This window comes from Panthera pardus, unplaced genomic scaffold (assembly GCF_024362965.1).
Source record: "Panthera pardus isolate Hobbes unplaced genomic scaffold, ASM2436296v1 HiC_scaffold_10, whole genome shotgun sequence".
Taxonomy (NCBI): Eukaryota; Metazoa; Chordata; class Mammalia; order Carnivora; family Felidae; genus Panthera; species Panthera pardus.
Genome location: NW_026526655.1, coordinates 76,378,895 through 76,403,698, shown reverse-complemented (window position 1 = coordinate 76,403,698; position 24,804 = coordinate 76,378,895). Strand labels below are relative to the sequence as shown.

General features: G+C 36.5%; 1 protein-coding gene across 3 annotated transcripts in view; it reads left to right on the top strand.

Annotated features, from left to right (window-relative positions):
• The window catches only part of KCNJ3 (potassium inwardly rectifying channel subfamily J member 3), a 153,560-nt gene that overhangs the window by 79,262 nt on the left and 49,494 nt on the right, over window positions 1-24,804 (top strand). Inside the window, exon 3 of one of the 3 annotated variants that reach the window (XR_002081947.2) lies at window positions 7,016-7,100. The exons of the other annotated variants lie outside the window; for them this stretch is intronic. The gene's annotated coding sequence lies outside the window, so the exon portion shown is untranslated. The remainder of the gene's footprint in view (window positions 1-7,015; window positions 7,101-24,804) is intronic. 3 annotated transcript variants of the gene reach the window in all.

Genomic DNA, 24,804 nt, shown 5'->3' with positions numbered 1-24,804 from the left:
GTGAGTCTGAGCCCCGTGTTGTGTTCCATGCTGACAGTGCAGAGCCTACTTGGGATTCTCTCTCTCTGTCTCCTTTTGCCCCTGCCCCACTCACTATCTCTCTCACAATAAATAAAAAAATAAAATAGTGTAATATAAAATAAAAAGGAATTCAGGAGAAGGGATACTGAGTGCTCTTCCTTTTTCACCTTCTCTGTCTGCCTGAAATTCTGGCAAATAAGTGGGGAAGGACCTTAACAAGAACAGTGGTCACTATTGGTTATGATAAAGACCTAGAAGTACAATGGGAGAAGAAACGTTTTTCTCTACCCTTCAGGATTTTTCTAACTGAATTGAGAGTCAAATTGGCATGAAAGATTAATAGGAGAAAACCAAATTTAGTTTTGTATGTATGGAGAATCCTCACAGACATTCCAAAGACAGTCTGGCAAAATCAGCTATATATGTCATCATAAACTAAGGAAAAGAGGGATAGTGGTCTGGGACTTTAAAGGGAAGCACTGAAATTCATAGGAAGATGAAAAAGAGTAAATGTTTGGTAAACAAATGTTTGTTGTGCCATAAAGAAGCAATGGAACACAAAGAGGACTTTGATCAAATAGGCCTTGCTAGGTTCCTCCCTGTCTACCATACCTAGTTCCTATTATAATGTTATCTACAGTAATAGCTTTCTTCCTCGAGCAGGTTCTCCATCTAAATTCTTTTAGGCATTTGGCGTGGGGAGGGGAGCAGTATCAGGACCTCTGAGTCTTGATTGTTTTTAGCTCAGCCTAATGTACACGCCAAGAGTGGTACATTTGGGAGTGGCCTGCCTTGGCCTCTGCGGTCTGCATAATATATTGATATACATATTAATGAATTAATTCATAAACTATTTAATTACATTCAGTGCATTTGAAGCTGAAGATTTCAGACATTTCATGCTAATTTTCAAATCACAATATTTTGTAAAACAGACCCTTGTTGAAATTGTCACAAACCTAATATAGGAAACATTTTTTTAATGGCATGGTCATATCTGTACAATATGATCCAGTAAGGACAGATAACTTTTTTAAAAAAAAACTTATCCCTGACTGTATTGAATTACTATCTTAGTTCCACTGAAGAAAATATTTATTTCTATAATGTCAATTTAAAAATTTTTTATAGTTAAGTGATGATAACCCCGGAAAAAGTGGACAGTACAAAACATTTAGCAGTGTTCCAGAGGTTGTTGATATTTTATTATCTTTTTGTCTTGTATTTTCACATTTATTGCCAATCCCTTGGTAGTAAGTAGGGGGGAAAAGAAAAGCCTCTATGTTAAATAAAAATTCCAGAACAGTGGAATTATATTCTAGTATTCTATTTTAAAATGGCATCACACATACCAATCACTCAGTTTCTAAATGTTCTAAAGAAATTTTTTCAAGAAATCTCTCACCCTGTTCCACACCCTCCACCAATATACACACATACACAGGTCATCAAATTGGAAAGATGAGGTTGGGACATGAGCTAAATTTTTCTGATGGAACAAAATAGTAAATCCACTCTGAAAACATCTCTTCATACAAAATGTGCATAAATAAACATGATTTGTATAAGTAGGGTCTTTATAAATTGTTTTCATTGAGAATGTGTGGATTGAATTGCAATAGGCCTTGTTATTTCCCTGTGACTACATCATATTCCTGGGCTTTTTCTTCTTTTCTTTTCTTTTCTTTTTTTTATGAATATGGACGTGTGCATAGTGGGTGTGTGTGTGCATGTGTGTATGTCAAACTTATTAGTTGAATTAGCAACCATCCTTCTTCTCAACCCTACTGTTTGGTATATTCCAAAATATGTGGGACTTTGGGAGTATTTTAACTTCTATTTTTATCTTATTTTTCCTTTGAAATGCATTCTCCAGTGATGATTTTATTCAAAGCCTTATAAGTTGTTTTTTTGTTTTTGTTTTTGTTTTTGTTTTTGTTTGTTTGTTAGTTTGTTTTGTATAAACCTGCTGATTTTTTTCAATTTTAGCTACTTGGAGTGAGTTGAACCAGTTTAATTTACAGACTAAATTTACAAAAGAAAACTGAAGGAAAGGGGGTGACTGACTTTATTCCTTTCGTAGTACCACTAGGAAATAAAATATCAACATAAATATGGAGCTTTAATGGCAAAGAGCCAAAAAAAAACTAACTCAATGAACCACTTCATGCACTAATTCTGTGCCAAGTTGTGGATATTCCCTAGTGTGTTCATTGCTTTATTCCCTCTTAATTGTTCTTCACAAAGAAGAGGGATAACCAGAAATCATAAAGGGAAGATACTAGGCACAATACCTGTAAAGTCGTGTTGTCTTCTGAATCTTTAGTGAAGAACCTTTATGTCTACACAAAATGATTACTTACCATATTGAGACACTAGTCTTCTTCACAATTTTTACAGAGAGGCTTATTTTGTATTTTCATTGAAAGAACTGTATTTTGAAAAAAAGTAAATTTCAAAAGATAAATATAAATAAATGATTCATTTTTTAAAAATTAAAACAGAGCTAAAGATCTATCCAAGCTTTTTGTTAGTATGCTATTACCAAGATTACTATTTTGAACTGAGATACTTAAAGGCCAAAGAAAAATGACAAATCAAGTTATTCCTTTGAGACTCTTTCGAGAATATGTGACAGATTTCTATCTGGTAGTTTTTGCCTGGTAGATTGAAATCTCTAGAAGAGGATATGTTTTCTGTAGTATCACTCAGAGAGTATTGTTTTGGACCATTTAAAATGTTAAACTTCCTTCAAACTTTTAGCCTATAATGAGATTTTTATAGAGTTAAGCATGGATAGTTTTTCCTTAAGACAGTTAAGTATGTAAACATGTAAGTGATATAACAGTTTTAGGAACTGAGATCATTTTATTTAATTATTATTATTGATATATTTAATCATCATAGTGTGTATACATAGGCCTCTTTTAGAAGTAATCTGAATATATATTTGAAATTAGGTATATTCTCCCTTCTCTTCCTTTCTTGTGGTCAGAGAGAGGTTTATCTCTTATTTTTTTCCCCCCTCAGATTCATGGGAGGTAGAAAAGCTTACAGTGTAAGGGCATGGGCTTAATCATTGGAGGGGGCTAAAGCTTTGTGAACTTAGCAACAAAAGGCTAGTGTAACACCCTAAACTTTAGTTTTTTGGGCTTTTTTTCCCTATGAAATAGGGATACTGGTATGCCTGTAAGGTGCCATAAGGATTAAATGTGTGTAAATCCCATAGGAACATAATAGATATATCAAGGAAAACATAGCATTACTTCTTCAAAAATGAAAGAAAATTTATTACTAATTTATTAATGGCCTATTCTACTTTTAGGTGGTAGAGAGGAAACTACAATATGTTGGCCATTCATCACATTGTATAATTTGGAGATTGAATGCAGAATGATTTGAGAAGTTTAAGTATGTCAGTTTGAAGTTATTTCTCTCTATCCTGTTGGTGTCTGTGGCCCTTGTGCAAAGGAATTGATAAGAAGAGAGCGTACTGGATGGTGCCTAGGAACCTGAAGTTTCAGATACTTGCTTCTCTGACATGGGAGCTCCCACCAGCAACCCAATGGGCTTAAAGACTTTGTTACTCATCAGGTCACTTCTTAGTGTGACAGATGACTAATGCACATTAGGAAATCTCCCAAATTAGCTCCCAAAGTCAGACTCCCAAAGAGCTTACCTCTTTGTGTGTTCTTCTAGTTAGGATTATAGAAAAGTGTTGGAATTTTATTTTCTGTGGGTTTCAAAATATGCCTCAGCACTATTGTCTTGTGAGGAAAAGTCCATTTTCTTATGATAGAATAACTAAATACTAGTGATAACAGTATGATAATTATATATATATATATGTATATAGAATATACATATATAATATTATATAATAATATATGATATAATAATCAAAGAATAGCTTTTATTTCACAAGTATTTCAGTGCTACCAATAAGCTTGTTACATGCTGAACAGATTGAAAGATGGCAGTTGTGTAGCCCTTGTTCTTGAAGGGATCATATCCCAGTCAGAGAGGAAGAGAAAGGAAAGAGGAGAGACAAGGAGAGAGGAGAGGTGAGGAGAAGTTTGTGTGTGTGTGTGTGTGTGTGTGTGTGTGTGTGTGTGTGTGTGAGAGAGAGAGAGAGAGAGAGAGAGAGAGAGAGATGTGAGAACATATATTCAAGAGTAATGTGATAAACTGGCTAATAGAGTACTAAACATAATCATTTTTATTTAAGACAATACAGAGGAAGAAGTATCCAACCTTGGAAAGGCAAGGGAAGAATTTGCTTATGAAGAAATGCTTGAGCTGGATTACAGAGAGGAATTTCTCTTAGGAAGTTTGTGGTTCTGACATCCTTGTTTTATGCATATGTTACGTAGTATGCATATGTCATATAAGAATATAATACACATAAATTTAAAAACTATCAGTCTTCCCTCTTTTTTTGGAAAGAAAGATTAATGGGCATGATTTCTAAATATCAAAGAAAGAATGGCCTCTTGTGATAGTCTGAGTAATGGCCCCCCAAAAGAGGTTCCCATATGACTCCCAGAACATCTAATTATGTTACACCACATGGCAAAGGGGAATTAAAATGGTGAATTGGATTAAGGTTGTTAAACTGACCTTAAATTAGGGAGAGTATCCTGAGTTATCTGGGTAGACCCAGTGTGATCACAGAAGTCCTTAAATGTGGAAGAGAAAAGCAGAAGGGTCCATGTCAAAGTGATGAGATGTGAGAAAAGCTCAACTGGCCATTGCTAGCTTTGAAGATGGAGGACGGGGCCATGAGCCTAAGAATTAAGGCACTCATTAAAAGTGAAATAAGCAAGAACATGGAGCCTGCCCTAGAGGCTCCAATATGAACTGCAACCCAGCCAACATACTGATTTTACCTCAGAGGCACCCATTTTGGATTTCTGATTTACAGAACTGTGAGATAAGAAATTTGTTTGAAACACTAAATTTGTGGTAATTTGTTAAAGTAGCACTAAGAAATTAATTCACCTCTGGAACTTAGATGAGCCTTAAGACTCTCCTTTTTCTGCTATCCTGTACTCAATTATTTATAGTAAATTACAAGTAATAAATTAGTATAAACATCATACACAACCTTTCCAAAGGAGTTTTAGCTCCGAATTTTAGTATGCTGCTGGTAGAAAAAATAGTTTAGAAAGGAAAGAAAGAAGCAGCACCCAATGAAACAAAAGTACAGATGTGAGAATTAGCCATGAGGATCTGTTTAGAAATTTGTACTTAAGTAATGTGCATTTTAATTACTGAAATGACAGTAGAATTCAATAACATGCAGGATTTTGGATTCAAATTGGCTTGTCTCTTGGCTACTGATGATATATTAAGATAAAAATATATCTTAAAGGGAAAAATCAATATTTGGTTAATTCTTACTTGCCTGAACTGTTTAATAATTTATACTATCGTTATACCTAATTCATACAGAGATTAATGATGTAAATGTTGAGCACATCTGTGACTTATTTTTCCCATTATGCCTACCTGATACTTAGAAGGAGCTCAGTAGAGATATAATGAATTCAATTGCTTTTGTTCAGTGTTTTAATAAGATCAGGCGAACTGGTGGATGGTAAACTGGTACATACTGCTGGGCACGATGTTCAGTGGGTTTGAGTGCTGAGATATGTTCTTGGCCCCTTTTCAGCTGATCTTGTAATTCTTCGGCCTGTCAGTGAAATTGAAATATTGTTTCATTTGTGGTTGTTTAGGAGCTCCATTTTCCTCATGCATATCATGGTTATTAGGAAGTTATTTGATGAGGTCATTGAAAGAAACCCCGGGGGGGAAAAAAAAGAAAGAAAGAAACCCCAGTAGTGCTTGAGAAGAACTGTAGAATCAACATACATGGTCCAGCCCGGTTCTTCCACTGGCTCACCACGCAGTTCTGGGCAGTTTCCTTATCCTTGCTATGCTTCAGGTTCCCTATGTGTAGAATGGGGATAGCAATTCTGCTTATCTCATTAGCATGGCGGAAGGATGAAATGAGTTAATATAATGAAGGTATTCAGACCAGGGACTGGCTGATAGTAGGTGCTAAATAAATTTAGCTATTATTATTTATTGTGTATGTGCTTGAAAATGAGTGAAACATACATTTTAAACTTTTATGGAACATACATACACACATATTCACGTTCTTCAAAAGTACATGCGTTGCACACACACACATGCACACACTTTTACCTCCAGCATACAATTTCTAAATCAGAAAATGAAGGCAAAATGACATGTTAAAATATCTACTAATAAAACGATGTCTCTAGCTGGCTGGCTGGTGCCATGCACGGGAACTAAGAAGGCGTTCTCTTTCAGTGTGCCTCAGAGAAAAGGCGTGAATGAGAGAGCTTCTGTGTAGTGTTTTACTCAGACCAAAGCGCAGAAAATTCCATTCCTGTTTTGTTTTCTTTCTCTATTGGTCAGGATGTCTAGATACAAAAGGAGAATAAGGGTTAAAATTACATTACTGAAGACAAAATTTCCTATTCCCTTTGAATGAAGAGCTCCACATTTAAATCACAAGAGTACTTTTAGTATATTTTTCATGAAGAAACATCCAAAGGTGACATTGGAGCAACAGAAAATGGCTTGGATTTTAGGTGTTGGAATAGTCAAGGATGTTTAAAGATTTTCATTTGCATCCCCCAGTGCATTTTTCATGATTCGGGTTTTGTTTTTGTTTTTATTTTTTTATCAAGTTTTAGGAATATTCACAGATACATTCCTTGTTTGTTGGATTCTTTGTTTTGCTTGGAATGATACAGAGACAAGGAAACGTGGTTTCTCCTTAGTAGGTGTATTTGGGCCACCACTAATGTCCTGGTCTAACTACAAAATTATAATATTTCCATGTCTTTAAAAAACAGATGTAGAAGATAGTATGCCCAAATCACAGTTAATGTGATTAATATTAACTTGTTAAATCCTCATAAAAACTCTGAGGTACACATTTTGATTATACACACAGAGAAGAGAAGACTGAGGCACAAAGAGGTTGAATAACTGGCCCAAGATCTCACAGCTACAAATGGGAGAGTCAAACTTGAACTCAGGTAACATTTACTCTACATTTCTTTCTTTCTTTCTTTCTTTCTTTCTTTCTTTCTTTCTTTCTTTCTTTCCTTTTTTTTTTTTTTTTATTTTCATGTTTTTATTTATTTTTGAAAGAGAGAGAGCAGGGGAAGGGCAGAGAGAGAGAGGGAGACACAGAATCCGAAGCAGGCTCCAGGCTCTGAGCTGGCAGCACAGAGCCCAGCAGGGGGCTTGAACTCACAAACTGTGAGATCATGACCTGAGCCGAAGTTAGATGCTCAACTGACTGAGCCACCAAGGCACTTCTACATTTCTGAACTACAAGAGACGGTGTTTCTTTTCCATACTAGAAACTCAGTGATAACTATTTCCATTACTCTATCTTTTTTCAAATGCCCATTTTAAATGATCTGTGTGCTGCAACCTTAGAATGTATTTGGATTACTGCTATTTGATTGGATTAGGTGCAGAAAACCATTTCTCAAGCACATATCATAATGAAATTTATCATTGATTTATGAGTGAATGACGGGAGAGTTTGGAACTATTCTTATCTAATAAGCTTTAAAGAAAAATCTATTTTTTTTTTTTTTTTTTGCTGTTGGGAGAAAAAAATTGAGGTTTATAATATTCCTGGTTTAGATTTTAAGGTATTGCTTTAATGATATATCAATAATTGTGGCAATGGTACATTTGGTTTTCCAATTGGTAAATTTATCAAGGATTTTCAGTGTTTAATACTTAAAAGTTATCATGTATCACAAAAATATTATCTATGACCATTTCTAAATGGCACAAATTTAGCTTTAGCTTATTTATCTATTTCAGCCAGGCATTATATAAAAGAGAAACATCTTTGGGTAAAAAATAGACATGACTTTTGTAATAAAGGTTTAGGTTTTCCAAGGAGAATAACTGAGCCAAAATGGAAGACACTTTCACTCTCTGAAACTCAGAGAGGTGTTTTTAAACCCTGACAAATAATAAAGAATGGTCTCTGATTAGGTTGCTTGGATTTTTATTCTAGCTCTGTGTCTTGGGCCAAGTTGCCTACCTCTCTGGGTCTGTTTCTCAGTTAATAAAATGAGCGCAGTAATTGTAGAATCATGAGAATTAGATGATTTAATAGATAAGGCATTTAGTGTAGTGCCTACAACATATGAGTTAGACTTCGTTGTTGTTGAGGTGGTGGTGGTGATAGACGGAGGAAAGAGAAGAGGAGGAGAGTTTTACTGGACTGTGATCTAAATATGCTAAATAAATAGCAGGTAAGACAGGGCAACATTGTATAAGTGAAATATTATTCCACATGTTGCAGCAGTCAACCTTTCTCTCATAGAGAACATATGGTGACTAAAGAAAATGTGCTATTTCATGTAAATGGTACTGATGGGTGGTAATCATTGTATTAGTTTGCTAGGGCCTCATTTTAACTTACCTATTTGGAGTCCCTACAGTCATTTTCTGAGTTACTGGGGATTAGGGCTTCAATGTAACAGTTATGGGAGAACACAGGTTAGCCCATAACAGTTGTATTTGGAGCAAATGAATTTAAGACCAGTGACTAAATAGCCAACCGTGAAATGTCATCATCTTTTTTTAATGTCCCAATCTTGAAACCGATGGGTATGTGTCTTTCAGGATTGCCTGTTGTGTTATGAAGGAAATGGACTGATTATAATATAATCAGATCAAAACTATTTTAAAGAGTTCCAAATCTGATAGAAACTTCTGAAATAAACTTTTGACTCCATATATTTACAACTGAAAAAACCACCAATTAAAAATTCAATGTTCCATTCAGTATTCAGTTAATTTCTGGTGAAATTTTTATCCTGTCACTTTGAGAACTGAAGGGAGAAAGTTATAAAAGCTTCCCTCCATAGACCCTCCCCCCCCCCCCGGGACTTAAGGGACATTGAAAACCAAGCATTTCCTGAAAAAAAAAAATACTCAAATTTATAAATATTTCACTAATTTCTGGGCATTAGAAAATGGGTCTTAAAAATGTTCTTCAGGATCAATGGTGATGGTGTTATGGACCAAAGCCATATGATTAACAATTGGTTATTGGACACAGTTTGTGTGAGGAATTAATGTTATCCCCCATGTTGCTTTCAGGCAAATTGTTTCTTATTACTTGATGCTACTGTATTTTGTACCATTGAGGTGTGTATATTTATGCATATATACATATATATGAAGAAAGAGGGAGAAGAGTCAATATGAATAATAAATACAGAGAAATATATATTCATATACCACACTTGCAAGATTTCCTTATTATTTATTACTTTCCTCTGGGCAAAACTAAACAAATCAAAATATTTTTGGATAACATCAGGATTGTTGTAATAAAGGTATTATCATAAAAATAATGTCATTTTAGTCAACAAAAAGAAAAAATAAAATGTATATACTCCTTTGTTTAATATAGCATTTGCCGGAAGCTGAATTATGAACTTTATTGTTTTTAATTGAAGAACAAACCCATTCTTCATTGAAGAATGAAGTAGCCAGAGTATATCAAGGGATAATGTCCATGATAGAAGGGAAGAAGATTTAACAGTTTGCAAATACACACCAGAGAATATTATTTTGTTATTTTCAAATTTAGTTTACTGTACAGTTTAGAGGAATCTTGAGTTATCAAGTGAGAACATGCTCTTAATGAATGGTAGTGGTTGTTTGTTTTTGTTTTTGTTTTGCCACTAGAAAGAATGTGTGCCAGTTTTAAAAAAGGTAAAAAGTAAATTGAGGTGAAAAAGCTTTCTTTTTGTAATTGGAAAACAAAAGAAAACAATGTTTTGTATTCTGTTTTGGAATTAAGGTTCTGTTTCATTTTCTTTGGGTTTCTATAACATTAGGTGTTACTGACATTACCTTGTGCTTTCCAACTACATGAGATTCACAATTTTTGATGATAATTTTATCCTTTGTAATATAATCCAACATACACTTGTGTTAATTGATCAAAAACAACTTGAGTGGAGGGAAGAGTGTTCAGGATGATACCTAGATTTGTGCACACCCATTTCTTCAGTTTGGAACTTTAAGAATTGGAGTGGCTAACATTGCTATAAAACGCATGAAAAGTTAGATGACAGGAGCTTTGAAGATAACCAATATTTAAGATACAGAAAAGGAGACCAATCAGAGAGACTGGGAAGAAACACACACATATCATGTATCTATAGTCTTTACTGTATATAAGATAAATATAATCTACCTAAATATAGTTCATCCAAAATGTGTACCTGGCAAAGTGGAAATATTGAGAAGATGTAATAAAATGGAAAAAAAAAAAGTATTTCAAATAATTGTATACAGCTGCCGTTTGATAGTAAGGGGCTGCTTAAATATTAAGCTTAGGAGCTGAGTAAGTGGTGCCTCATACCTACCACAGGTTGCTGGTGTTCTCAGATTTGAGGTCAGGGGTTGTACTGCTACAATGGAGAAATATGGCAGCCTTTTCTCATGTTGCAGAAGAAACAACTTACTCGCTAGCATTTTCTTGTGCCTAGGTGGATGTTTGGTCATTTTCTCTATTTCTTCTGGACTTTACAGTTACTTGTCTGCTAGCAAAACTAATCTTTTAAATAAATGTTGATGGAGGAATTAAGACAGCTAGTAATATTTGTTGTAGACACATGTTTTGCCTGGTCACCTGTTCTTCTTATTTTTAAAAACTTGACTTCAAATATATTTTATGTTTCCTGCGATTAATATTTCTATAATTTTTAAGATGGGTGAAAAAATATCACTGTGTGAGTTTGAAATGTTTTTCAACTCAAGTGCGAGAACTACTAGTCAGACATATTTGACAGGCTGATTTTCAAGAAGTGAGGTAGCATCTACATGAAAAATAAGGATATACTGGGGAAAAAAAATTACCCTAAATTTGCCTTGGTGTGGGTGTGAGGTTTCTAAACAAAACTATGTTATCTGCTCTTGATTCAGAGTTGTTTGTGATCTGCATTCTGAAGTTCAGTTTTAGGGTTTGAGAAACCTTTACCAGGTGGTCAATAACTTTTTGATATGAATGTTAACTTTTGATATTGTTGGTTATCTTGTGTTATGTTGATTCCATAATTCTTGATATGGCGAGGGCTCAAAGTTTTGGTGACTGATATTTTTCTTAGCTGTATAATATTGCAACAGTAAGAAAATGCACAAAGATCTTTAAATATTAGATTTCTTTCTAACCAACAAGCCCAGAAGTTACCGTGTATTTAGGGCCTCCTAGTAATCAGGTTAGGCTTAAAATGAAGACATTGTCCCTAGGGGAAGTTATACCCACTATCTCTTTGAATTTACATTGTTTTGTGGGTTTTTTTGGAATATCATAGGGCTTTTATGTGAATTAAAGAGTAAGGAATCTGAATTAATGTGAGTTTGCTTTATGGGGGGCTTTGTTAGGAACTAGCAGGGCAAAGGGAGCTCAGAAACCATGGTTACTTTCTTGGGAAAATACTAACTCTACATGTTATGCTTCTGATTACTGAGATAACACAACCAAAAGTACCTTGAAATATACCAAGCACCATTCAAATGTTAGATATTGTTAGTTCATTAAAGCATAAACCCTTCCTGGCAAGACAAAGAGAGATCCACAAAAGATAAATAGAGAAATTAATTTCCTTTATCCTCTGTCCTCAACATTATAGATGTGTATTTTCACCCAGGTATTTTGGATTGCCATCTAGAATCCAAAATCTTTGTTGACATTCTGTGGGTAAACATGTAATATGATGTTAAAGTGCCCAAATAAGAAAGGCTTTGGGTATTCAAAGATAAGTAGGTAGATAGAAGTTTTGAAGAAGTTGTGAAGAAGAAAATAAAGCAACAGAGAGCATTTGGAGCAAAATAAAGGAATACAAAATGAATTCTAATGTGATCAGCGTTCTCTAATAAGAATATTATTAATACTCCTTAATAATGTTTGAGAAATCATAGAAATCGGGTTCCATCAAGCCTGATCAGTAACAAGCAGCTGTTTTAATACATGTAGGAAGAGGGGAAGACAACTGATCTCATACGTATTGTAAATACTACTCTCATTTGGGGGGCATGATCTTGGCTCCCTTTCATGACATCAGGTTACAGATACCGTTGCAACAGAAGTCCAGAAATAGCACAACTTTTAAGACATGTCGACCAAATTGTTCAAAGTAATACAGAGAACTAAAAAGATGCCCTAGAATATGTATTTTGCCATTACAGGTAAGACAGTCATGTGTAGAACAAACCGTGAACTTCAGCAAATCTTACTCTGACAACCAAATTGCTAGGGAAATAGAGCAGCAGACACCAAACATAAGTTGTACCCTCTCCTGACACTTTTAATGATTCCCTAATTATATTGTTGCATGAACTTCAATTATCTCCTCCACTTGCTTTCATTACTCCTCTTACATACTTGTCCTGAATCTGACACTCTCGAATTATTCTGAGGCTTCCCAAATGAATGACTAGTAAGTATGATGATAGATCTATTAATGTTTAACTATTTTGCTTGTCTTTCATTTCTTTTTTTTTTAAAGTTTATTTTTTTAAGAGAAGGAGAGAGAGAGGAGAGAGACAGAATCAGAGCAGGGGAGGTGCAGAGAGAGACACACACAGAATCCGAAGCAGGCTCCAGGCTCCAAGCTCCAAGCTGTCAGCACAGAGCCCGACTTAGGGCTCGAACTCACGAACTGAGAGGTCATGACCTGGGCTGATGTCAGACGCTTAACCGACTGAGCCACCCAGGCACCCCCTTGTCTTTCATTTCTCACTGTAGTTTTGTTGTGACGTTGAAACGCTTTGAACAAAGTTTCTCCTCCCTTCAAAGAAATCAAACAGGTTTGTAAAGGCTATCATAAGATGTAACTGTTTCTTTCTTGTTAATGATTAAGATCTGGGGGGTTTTTTGGATGACTTCTCAATCTGTGCACCGACAATGGGTGAGGGGATCCTAGCAGAAAGGAGCTGTATGGAATATACAGCAGGAGTTGAATGAGAGTCTTGAGGAGTCCTACTCTCAAGGGTTTTGCCCCTTCTGCTGAGGAGTGGGTATTGAGAAGACCCCCTGAGAAAAGAGGGTAGTCTTTGAATAACTCAGAGAAGTATGCCGAAAGAGATTCCTAGTATTTAGATTTCAACAACCTTACTTACAGAAGACTTTGATTTTTTCTTCATGTCTGCTTTCCTACAATCTGGAGAATCAGGAGATATTGAGAGATAGAAGCTAAGACAGGGAGGTGGGGCTTAGAGGAGAAGAATACTCAGAACAAAACAAAACAAAAACATAAATCCTGCCCCTGCTGTGGGCTTTTGGAATTTGTTTGTTGTACCCGAGCTAGAGTAGCATTTCAGTTTTAACTGGTTAAGATTAAAGTTTTAGTAGCTTAAAATACATAGTATAAGAATTATTTGTTAATTAATGTCTCAAAGTGGTTACAGATCTCAAGGTATGAGATCCCATAACTTCCCAAATTTTGTCCAGGGAAGAGAAGAAATGGTGCTCTGAAGTGATTTTTAGAAAGCTATAATGTTAAAAAAAAAAAAGTGTTTTATTCTTTGTTGAATCCTTTCGAGTCCAGCCCGTTCTGCAGACTGGGTACACATGCTTAATTCTCATGCAGTGGATCCTATTATCATTACCATTTTAAAGATTCTGAGTCCGAGAGAGATTGCAGAGCATGACATACTCTTGCAGCTAGCAGGTGGCTAAGTCAGGTTTTGAAACTTGATTTTGACCAAGAAATCTGCCTTTTTCAGCAGTACGGACAGGTGTTCGAACCAGTAGACTAGGAGACAAGATGCACGACTCTGGAGAGCAGACAGGCAGGTGATATAAAAGCTCTGGGGTAGATAAAACACCAGAGAGTTAGAGCAAGGATCTTGGAACCAGGGTGTCAAAGCAGAGAGTAGAAAGTCTTTGGTGCTAGTTTAGAGGAGCAAGCCACACTTTTTTATAGCAAAGGATAGTGGCATAAGGAGAAAATATACCAGATCCAAGTGACCAATCAGCAGGGTGTCTAACAGAATGGGACAAGTACGTTAGCAAACAGAATTCATTCATTCATTCATTCATTCATTCATTCATTCAAGAAAAACATGTGAATCCTCTGTTATGGGCCAAGTTCCGTATTGGGCCCTGAGACTACTTCGGTCCAAAAAGCAAATAAAGGCCCCTGTCCTTATGCAGCTTCTTCAGAAGGCAAAGCGGAAGTAGAGTAGATGGTTTGTATTTAACTTCTTCTGGGTTTCTAGCAAGAAGCACAGGACTTCCCATCTTTGGGCACATCCAGACTCTTTTTCAGATCTGTTGCAAGACAGTCCACCATGGTCCACTTGAGCTTTTATATGTCTCGCAGAGGATGCCAGGTCATTCCTGTACCTCTGCACCTCTCAGGATTGTTTACACAGCGAGTGAGCTTGAAAAGTGAGGAAATGCATCTCAAGAATTCATCCTTCAGTATTGGTCTCCTTATGAACAGAACAGAGGCTGCCTTACTGCTTGCTGTCAAAGTAGCAGATTCCTGAGCTCAAAGTTTCTCTCTGGTGGAACAGCCCTGCTTCACTGGTATGCTCCACATAGACCTCTGGGTTATCCTGTGGGATCTGGGGCTCAGTGATGCTGATAACGTCTGTTTCTGATTTTGCTCTGAGTAATAAGGCTCAATGTCCCCGATCCAGGAGTCTCGTGTTTGCTGTGATAATCCATGGAGCTGTGACAGGCTAATTTATTAGTTCATAGACTTATTTCTGTGCGGATTCTCCTGCTTCTAGCTTTCCTTCCATCATCACACTTCTTAAAGTAGTGTAACATCCCAACAAAATTCTATTTGGAGCAATGCAGGCTTTGTTTAAATCAGGGAATCACTCGTTAAGTGATTGTATTGCCCTGGAGAATCATTCTGTATTTTGATCACAGCCAAAGCCAAAGGCAGAGAGGCCTGGGTCTTCACAGAATGATTGTCCTTGTTTATTTATTTTTCTTTTATGTGTTCATGTGTTTTTTAGAGACATGACTGTCCTACCTAAAAATATTAACTTAGTTCATCATGCTGTCAAACATGCTTCAGCCCACTCGAATGAAAACATGTCTCCTGAACAAAGTAATCTTTTATGATTATAAATAAAGATCATAGAAGTAGGGAAAAGATAAAGGAAATCTTTACCCTAAACACCTAACATAAATCTTCATAAGGGAAATATTTTATTTGAGATGAAAACCTGAAGGTGTGCTAAATATAAATAGAGCATTGGGAAATGCATCTTAAAATGGTCAGTTTTAAGGGAACAGAGTAGATTTAGGCAACAGGCTTATTCAAGGTGTTTTTTTCCCCCTCAGAATAGAGTGTAGTTGCTAAGGGGTTATGTCACGGCACTTGAAAGGACAGCGCTTCAAGTTCTTGGGAAGATCAGTGAGTTAATGAAAACTGCACTTCAGTCTCATAAGCCTTATATTGATGAGTTTGCACTGTATTTTCTTTCTCTTTGAGGAAGTGTGGTACTTGCAAACTCCTTCTTGCTCATTAGAAGATATCCACTGATGACACCGAATCGTTTTGAGTAATCACAGGCAATGATAGAAACACTATTAGGATTGTGCCTTGTAGGTGTCTGCTTATCAATTTATGGTGAATGCTGGAAACTGCAGGCATGTATGTGACCAGATGTAAACAAGGAACACTGAAGTGCTGGAGAGTCCTGCCTTTTTTTTTTTTTTTTTTTTTTAGAGAAAGAGAGAGCATGAGCCGGGGGAAAGGGAGAGAATCTTAAGCAGGCTCCATGCTCAGTACAGAGCCCGACACCTGGCTGGATCCCACAACCCTGGGATCATGACCTGAGCTGAAATTAAGCGTCGGATGCCCAGCTGGCTGAGCGACTCGGGCACCCCCTTTTTGTGTGTGTGTTCTGCCTTGTATTGTCTTCTTTAAAAATATGATTTCCAGAACTATAATATACCACAAAAATTCAGAAACATTGATTGAATCACTGTATCATGACTACATGGTCCTTAACCCTGTTTTATATTTCTTACACATATGAATTTTTCTAAAGTGATTTTATAAAGCGGTATCTGTGGGTTATAAACAGACATGTCCTGGATGAGAGCATTACATAATACATTTCACATCTTAAGCTTCTCAAATTTTATGTTTGTCATGTATTGGCTACCAGATCTTTTAAACACACACATGCACTCAGACGCACACACACGGGCACACAGGCACACAGGCACACACACACACACACACATACACACACACACACACACACACACACACACGGGGCTGGGATGGAGATTTTCAGAGACTGGTAACTAACCTTCAATATATGTTTGGGAAGTCAGCAACCAGTACAAGGTGCCTGGCACTTACCAAATATTTGTTGGTTGAATGAGTAAATGAGTGAAAAGTACCACAAGAAATGGCTATGGATTGAATATAGATGCTTGGATTTAATGCCTCTAGACACTCATCTTGCTGATTCTGAGCCCAAAAATTATGGTAATTCCTTTTCCCCCCCTGAAGCAAATGCCTTGCTATATTTAGGGCTTAGTGCATTCAGTTTCAGCGGCGTAAGGTGGAGGTGTCTAGAAATCCTCACAGCCAATGTATGAGGAAAGTTAGGTTTTACTGAATTAAAAGCTGACATTTCAAATGTAACTGGAAGACTTGGATGAATATGTTCTATAATTTTATATCTTAAGCTATTGACTAAGACTTTCTGTTGTTTTATTGGTAGGAAGCTTTTGTTCGGATAGTGTCGTTTTTGTCAGATAGGAAATAATATATATTTTGTTGTCATTTCTCCTTGATGTTTTTATTTCCTTTAAGGGAACTGATTTCACTTTAGAAACTTTTGTTCTTATTCAGTATTTTCTTTCAATGTTCTTTAAAACATATCTGCCAAGAAAAATAATTCACCTTCTTGCAAAATGTTAACATTTTCAATTTTAAGTAAAAGCCACCTTGCCAACAGTGTTATTTCAAAACGTTTGATTTGTCATGATATGTTCAGTCTATTTTTAAGGTTTTCCAAATTGAATTTTGAAGTTGGTGCTTGTTCCAAGTTAAAGCAGTGTGCAATATGTTGCGGTATGACTGAGTGGAGGAGAGAAAGAGATCCAGGAATAAATATATCTAGAAGAGCACTAACAGCTAAATTCTCTCTTTTCGTTTCCCCAGCAAAGGGGATTAACCTGCCAAATGGCACCTTGCCCTCAAAGTCATAATGAATCTCATTTATGAACAAGTGTGATCATTACTTTTGATGAATACTTCTGTTTTTGTGAAGCACTGTATGTTGTTGAATAATAAATGAGTCATCTGACTCCTCATTCTTCTCAATCAGAGGTAATTTCGCTCCTAGTTCAGCCCACATAAGTATGTGCACAATGCTCAGCACATAGTAGGTTTTCGGTAGGTATTAGTAAATGATGACATATTGAAAATCCATAAAATTTTGCCTAGTACTTTCCTTATCAAAGAACAATTACAATGTATTGCTTTCTTTCCTTCTATCCAAACTATATGCCAGCCACTGTGTAATGAGATCTACCAATGAGTACAAAACGATGTTGTGGCCATCAGGAAACTCAGTGAGGAACACAGATCTGTGATCCTAAGAGAGAAATGCTATGTAGGACACTAAGGAAGCTTCATCAAGAAAGGCTATCTGCTTAGTGTCATTTGCAAGTTTCTTGGAATAATCTGATTAAAGCTGCCGCTTTGAAAATTCTACTTTTTGAACCATTATAATTTCCTTTTATCCTCTCTGTGAAGCTTACATTTTACATTTAGCAAGTGAGTATGCATTATTGCACAGCAACACCCCTGTCCCTTGTCACAAACCAGTGTTCCTCAATAAATAACTTTGGTTGACATTGTGAACCTTTAGTAGATTACATTCAGACTTACAGCATTAAAAGTATACATGTTGGTCTCATCTATCAGAGCCTCTTTCAGCTTTGCTATTTTTTTTTAATGTTCTAGGCCTAAGGAAGCCTGTTATGCTAACTTTCTTGTTTCTCCTTTAGATGGGCTTAGTGTACAATTATGTATTTTCCACAGTTTTATAGGAAATGAGTTTTATAAAGTTGGCGATCACTAATCTATAGCTTGTCACCTGCAGAAAAAAGAATCAAGTACAACTGCATCTTTAAAAGCTGAAGTTATATTTTACTGCCTATAGTATGCATGTGTATTATATATGTATTTGTGTACGTATACACGTGTGTGTGTATACAGTGCTCCACATTTAGGGGATAGTCTGTCGTTAAAATGAATTCCCTATGGTTATTTCACTATTGTAATGTAATAATATTATTTATTATACTTTTTATAAATGTCTCAAAAATTTAAATTGCTAAAACCCATTTTTTTGTTACTATCTTCATGTATCACTTTTTTCCTATTTAAAATATTTCAAGTCTTTTAGCTTATTAAGAATATTGAATGGGCTAAAAGTCTTTCTTTTTAACGTTTTACTTGATTTGCTACCTGTCTAGATGAAATAAATTACAAACGGTACTTCTGTCTCATATACACTTGAAAAGCAGGCCTTTTGGGACTCATAAAAGAATTTTTTGCATTTCTTTGTGAGGTGTTTTCCTTTTTATTCTCCCTATTAAATTGGTGTGGAGCCCAAGGCACCATTACAGAGTAGGAAAAGACTTAGAGAATTGGATTTCTACCTGAGAAATTGGATTTGGAGGAATTGGATTTCTGCATTGGAGTATGAATGACAGCTCAACTCTTAAGAGAAGGGTATCCTTTGGACTATCCTTGCAGACCAATTCACAAAACCCTGGATCATTGTTATTCCTTACTAAATTGCACATTTCTTTTATTGGCCTTTCTCCTACTATCACTTGCATAACATGGGTGATGGATTAAGCAGCAACTAGGTTGTGTGTCTAAACAAATGTTGTGATGGAATGCCAAATGACATAATTGTATGAGGTTATCCAAAGAAATCAAAGCCTGTCTTTACAGGATCTGCAGCAGAGGGACTCATTCTAGACATGCCACTCAAGGGATACATTCAGAAAAGAAGAGATGCCGGGTCAAGTAGGCACTGAGTAGAACTTCTGTGGATTTCTGTGGATATAAAAAATCGCACAGAGGGGCTTCTGGGTGGCTCAGTTGGTTGAGCGCCGACTTCAGCTCAGGTCATGATCTCACAGTTCATGGGTTCAGGCCTGCATTCGGCTCTGTGCTAACATCTAAGAGCCTGGAGCCTGCTTCAGATTCTGTGTCTCCCTCTCTCTCTGCCCCCCTCCCCTGCTCATGATTTGTTTCTCTCTGTCTTTCAAATTATAAATGTTATTTTTTTTAAATCCCACAGAATATCTTCTTACAAATGTTAAAAATGCAATTTTTTCTTGGGGCGTCCAGGTGGCTCAGTTGGCTGAAGCGTCCGACTTCCACTCAGGTCATGATCTCTTGGTTTGTGAGTTCGAGCCCTGCATCGGGCTCTGTGCTGACAGCTCAGAGCCTGGAGCCTGCTTTGAATTCTGTGTGTCCCTCTCTCTCTGCCCTTCCCTACCTCGTGCTCTGTCTCTGTCTCTCCAAAATAAATCAACACTAAAAGAATGCAGTTTTCCCAATTATGTTGTCTAGACAATGTTTAAGTATTCCAATTACCTGCCTTTATCATTTTCTCTTAGAGATTTCGCTGATATATTGACATAATTATTTTTGTGTCTTTTGAATAGTAACTGTCTTGTTCAATGAAGTGATGCCTTTTGGCCTTTAACTCAGTTGAGGATCCTGGGTTATGTTTTTCTATCAAATTCAGGCACAGCATTCAACATTTGAAAAGCTAATGGAGGGGTGCCTGGGTGGCTCAGTCTCTTAAGCATCTGACTGTTGATTTCATCTCAGGTCATGATCTCACAGTTTGTGAGATAGAGACCTGTGAGCCCAGCGCAGAACACTGCCCTGAGCCTATGAGTCCTGCTTGGGATTCTCTCTCTCCCTCTCCCTCTGCCCGCCCCTCCCCCACTCATGTGTGTGCACATGCTTTCTCTTTCTCTCTCAAAGTAAACATTAAAGAAAAAAAAGCTAATACAGAAGTCTGTGTTGCCCATTAATTTTTTAGTCACTGAATTCAAATCATGTTTTAAAGTTTGATTTGTGATACTAGTTATGAAAAAACATACTATATAACAGAGCCGAATGGTTTTATGGAGAGACCATTTAAAGTAGGTTATATAGGTTACCAAATGATTATCTTACTAGTTTTACTGCTGTTTATCACTTTAAATTTGAAAGCGTACTTAAGAGTTGTAGAATATATTTATTAGGAGGAGCCATAAATCCAACTGTGTAAAGTATTCTTTTAAAAGTAGGAAAATCTTTTTTAAAATTTTTGCTTCAGAATCTGTGACTGCAGCTGACTAAGTCCGTTTAATTTTAGACCCATTTTTGATCCCATTCTATTGTAGTACTGCTGACTGTAAGGCGATGGCCCATTGCTGCTCAGTAGTATCTGGCAAAGGGCTTACCTTTTTAGGGAGTGGGAGAAGGAAGAGTCTCAAACTTGGTATTTATCTTCCTGGCTTTTAGAAACAATCTATCTCTTATTCATGCCCCTGAGCATTTATTAAGACATATAATACATCACTTAATGTTCGAGTTGCCTGGCATATAAAGGGGGCTGTCACTTTTCCAGTGTGTAAGCATTCCAGTTACATTCTGTGGAGAATTATTTATTTATTTATTTTTTTTTTATTTCTTTTCTCATTTGTAAAATTGAATGTTAATGTGTGACCGTGTTTCACAAAGTTGATGTAAAACCTAAATTAGATAGTGGATTTTTCTTAAAGCCTGAAATTTGATACCCTGATACATGCACAAATGTACATTGAATTACAAAAGTAAAACCTAAAATATGTGCCTTGTTTAAAATTTCCAGTAACACAAATAGGAAAGAGAAACTCTAAAATAGAAAGTGAAGATGTGCCCAGGGGGCTCAGTTGGCTGTGTCTGACTTCGGCTCAGGTCATGATCTTGTGGTTCGTGAATTCGAGCCCCACGTCGGGCTCTGTGCTGACAGCTCAGGGCCTGGAGCCTGCTTTGAATTCTGTGTCTCCCTCTCTCTCTGCTCCTGCCCCATTAATGCTCTGTCTTTCTTTCTCTCTCAAAAATAAACATTAAAATAATAAATAAATAAATAAATAAATAAATAAATAAGATAGAAAGTGAAAAATCCCTTCTATCCAAACCTCACTGTTTAGTTTTAGTGTGCTGATAATGCATTTCCATGCATACATGAAAACATATTTTGTTTTGTTATTATTACTATTTTTAGTGTTATTTTATAAAAATGGAAGCATATTTTATGTGTATATATACATACACACACATACTGTGTCTTTCTCTTTTTTTCTGAAAGTTATATTGCTGGAATTCTTCCCTGTATACCATATTTTGTGGAATATATAATTAATTTAGCCATTCTTAAGTTGAACATTTAGGTTGCCTCTCTTGTTTTTAACACTAAATGAAGTTGCACCAAATTTCATGTAGTTCATTTATCCTAACTCTCAGGTTTTAATATTCACAGACTTTATTCTTTGTCATTGTTACATTCCCGCACCAAAAGCATGGCTGTTCTTGCACAGTTTTTCTTCCAGATGGACTTTAGAGTCAACTTGACAAGTTCTTCCAAGAAAAAAACAACAACATAAAACTTGAGATTTTTTTTTTCTTAAGATTGCACTGAATTTCAGATATATCTGGGAAGAGTTGACATATTTAAAGTACTAAACCTTTGTCTGGAAACCTTGGAAGTTTAACCATATACCTTACATTTGGTGTGTGGTGAGTTTGCTGTGACTAACAGACTGTGTGTGTGTGTGTGTGTGTGTGCGCGCGCGCGCATGTATGTGTTAGATTAGGAGAGAAACAGCGCTGAGATGGTGAGTATTTGAGGACTGTATATACAATTCTATGAATTTGTGTTAGGCGGGCAGGAAAAGTGGGGAGGGATGGAGAACCCAGTGGTCTACTCAAGTCCCAGGTGTTTCTAAATCTTTGCCCATTGGATTCAAACGTCAGTTCTTATTTTACCTAGGACAGCTCAAAATCTAAATCCTATTATCTGTAGAACTGTCTCCAAACTTCTTAGAATAAAACGCTCTTCTCCAGGGGCACCTGGGTGTCTCAGTCCATATACTGTCCGGTTTCAGCTCAGGTCGTGATCTCGCGGTTTGTGGGTTCAAGCCCCACATTGGACTCTGTTCTGACAGCTCAGAGCCTGCAGCCTGCTTCAGATTCTGTGTGTCCCTCTCTCTCTGCCCCTCCCCTGCTTGTGCTCTGTCTCTAAAAAAATAAATAAACATTAGAAAAAAATTTAAAACAAAACAAAACATGCCCTTCTCCATCATTTGATCCCATTCTGCCATTCCAACTACATTTCTGGCTTTTCCTCAAGTATAGGTACATGAGGCCTGATATGTCTTCTGTGTATATACTCTGCCCTCTGTCCCCTTCCTGGGCACTTCACTCCTTAATAAAACTAACGGTTAATATCTAGTATGTGTCAGGAACTACTCTCTATTCTTGGGACTTATCAATGAATAGCACAAAAATGTTCAATCCGTCAATGAGCTTATGTTCTAGACATAGCATATGAGAAATTTTCTGGCATATTAGCATGTGCCTAAGTGCTAGGAATTAATAGAAACAGAGCAGAGTGGGATTAAGTTGGTGTGGATTGTAATTTTAAATAGGATGGTCAGGACAGGGTCAGTGAAAAGGTAACATTTGTGTCCAGTCTTGAAAGAGGCCAGTGAACTTAGCAGTGCATATAGCTGAGGTCTACAAAGAAAAGTTTGTTTTTATTGCCCTTGCAACTCCAACAAAAATGTCAAGAAAATATGTACATGTTGGCTCATTTGTTTTACATTTGTCTGGTCTTCAGCGGTTTGTTTTGATCTGTAGCTTTAGGTCGTCTCTGCTCCCAGCTCTGGAAAATTTACTCTTAATATCTTTGAATATAGCTTATTTTTTTCTAGTTTTTTTTTTTTTCCAAAAGAACTCTTGCAATTCCATTTTAGTTCACCCAAAATGAGGGCAAGAGGTCACCTTCTCTCCATTTATGAATTCTATAAAATTATGGGCATGATTTTAGAGGCAAGAGGTTTTGGGTTTTGAGTAGTCCTAGAAAAAAAATAAGTATTTGTTGCATGAAGGAATGGGAATGAATGTAGAGGTTGGCTCTCTATTCTATTCCCTCGCATCTGTCCTATTTTTTGTAGCTTTTATTTCAGTGATTTTCTTTTTTTTTCTTTTTATTTTCAGAGTATGTCTTATTTTTTTCTTCTACATCATTTTCTGTTTTTAATTCTGCTTTTTACTGCTTTCAAAATGGCTTTTAATTGAGCATCAGTATTTAGGATATTTTGCATTTTTTCTTTTATTTCTGCCAACTTCTTTATTATATCTTGTTCATTCTAGCTTGGCTTCTCCTTATGGCCCATTGTCTTGTTTCATAGAGCTTGACACTCTCTGATGATACCAAATAGTTATTTTCAAAAATGTGTTTTGAAATCCTATTTTCAAAATAATTTTACTGTCGTGCTTTTCCCTAGTGCCTTTAGAGGAAACTTTTGTTCAATGTATAGATTATGTTGTAAGTTAAAAATACAAAAGCCCAATTGGAACGTGGGTGTGTAAGAGCAGGACTCTTGGTATCACTCCTCTCAGAGAAGCAAAGCTCACAACGTTCCTGTCTCTAACAGTTTCCCGCCTATCTGGTGCCCACCCCCCGCCCAACCCAAGTTGGAGGACATACCCACTAAGTGTCTTAGAATCTGTCTTAGGCATCCCCACTTTTTTTTTTTTTTTTTTAAGCCTCACATATAGAAGACAAAGGGAGTATTAAGCCTGTGTTCTCTGGAGCCAGATACCTGAGTTAAATTTCATTTTTACTCACTTAGGTCTGCTGCATGACCCTGGGCAAATCACCTACCTTAATTTGGTACATGACTTGGCTTCATTTTTATGATCTAAAAAATGGAAATAAAGTGCCACTGGCTATAGAGGGTTATTGTTAGGATTAGATGAGAGAGAAATGTTAAATATTTAAAAGAATGTTTGGCAAGGGCACCTGGGTGGCTCAGTTGGTTAAGCAGCCTTGATCTTGCAGTTCGTGAGTTTGAGCCCCGCGTCAGGTCTGTGCTGACAGCTCAGAGCCTGGAACCTGCTTCAGATTCTGTGTCTCCCTCTCTCTCTGCTCCCACCCCGCTCGTGCTCTCTCTCTCTCTCTCTCTCTCTCTCTCTGTCTCTCAAAAATAAATAAACATTAAAAAATAAAAATAAGTAAATAAAAGAAATAGTAAGAACTATATGTGTCAGCAAATTTATTCTTACTTTTATTTATAATTATTTATAGATCCCATAGTTTGTATTTATTTTTTTCTGTGTAGTCAACTTTAAAAGAGAACACATCCATCAGTTGTTCGCTTTGGGTACCGGGAAGGAATTGTGTTTACCTCCCTCAGTTTTTCTAGCCGCCCCCCCCCCCCCCGTTTTGTATTAGACCTAGAATCACAATAGAACCAAAACAAAAGCCTTTAGCCCCATTTTCTCCTTCTTCTTTTTTAATCCCCATTTTCTTCGTATGTATTCCTGTAGTTTAGATCTATATGCTGCTCCTTTGGGATCATCTCCTGTTCTGACTATTTGACTGTAATGGTTGTTCAGTCAGGAATAATGG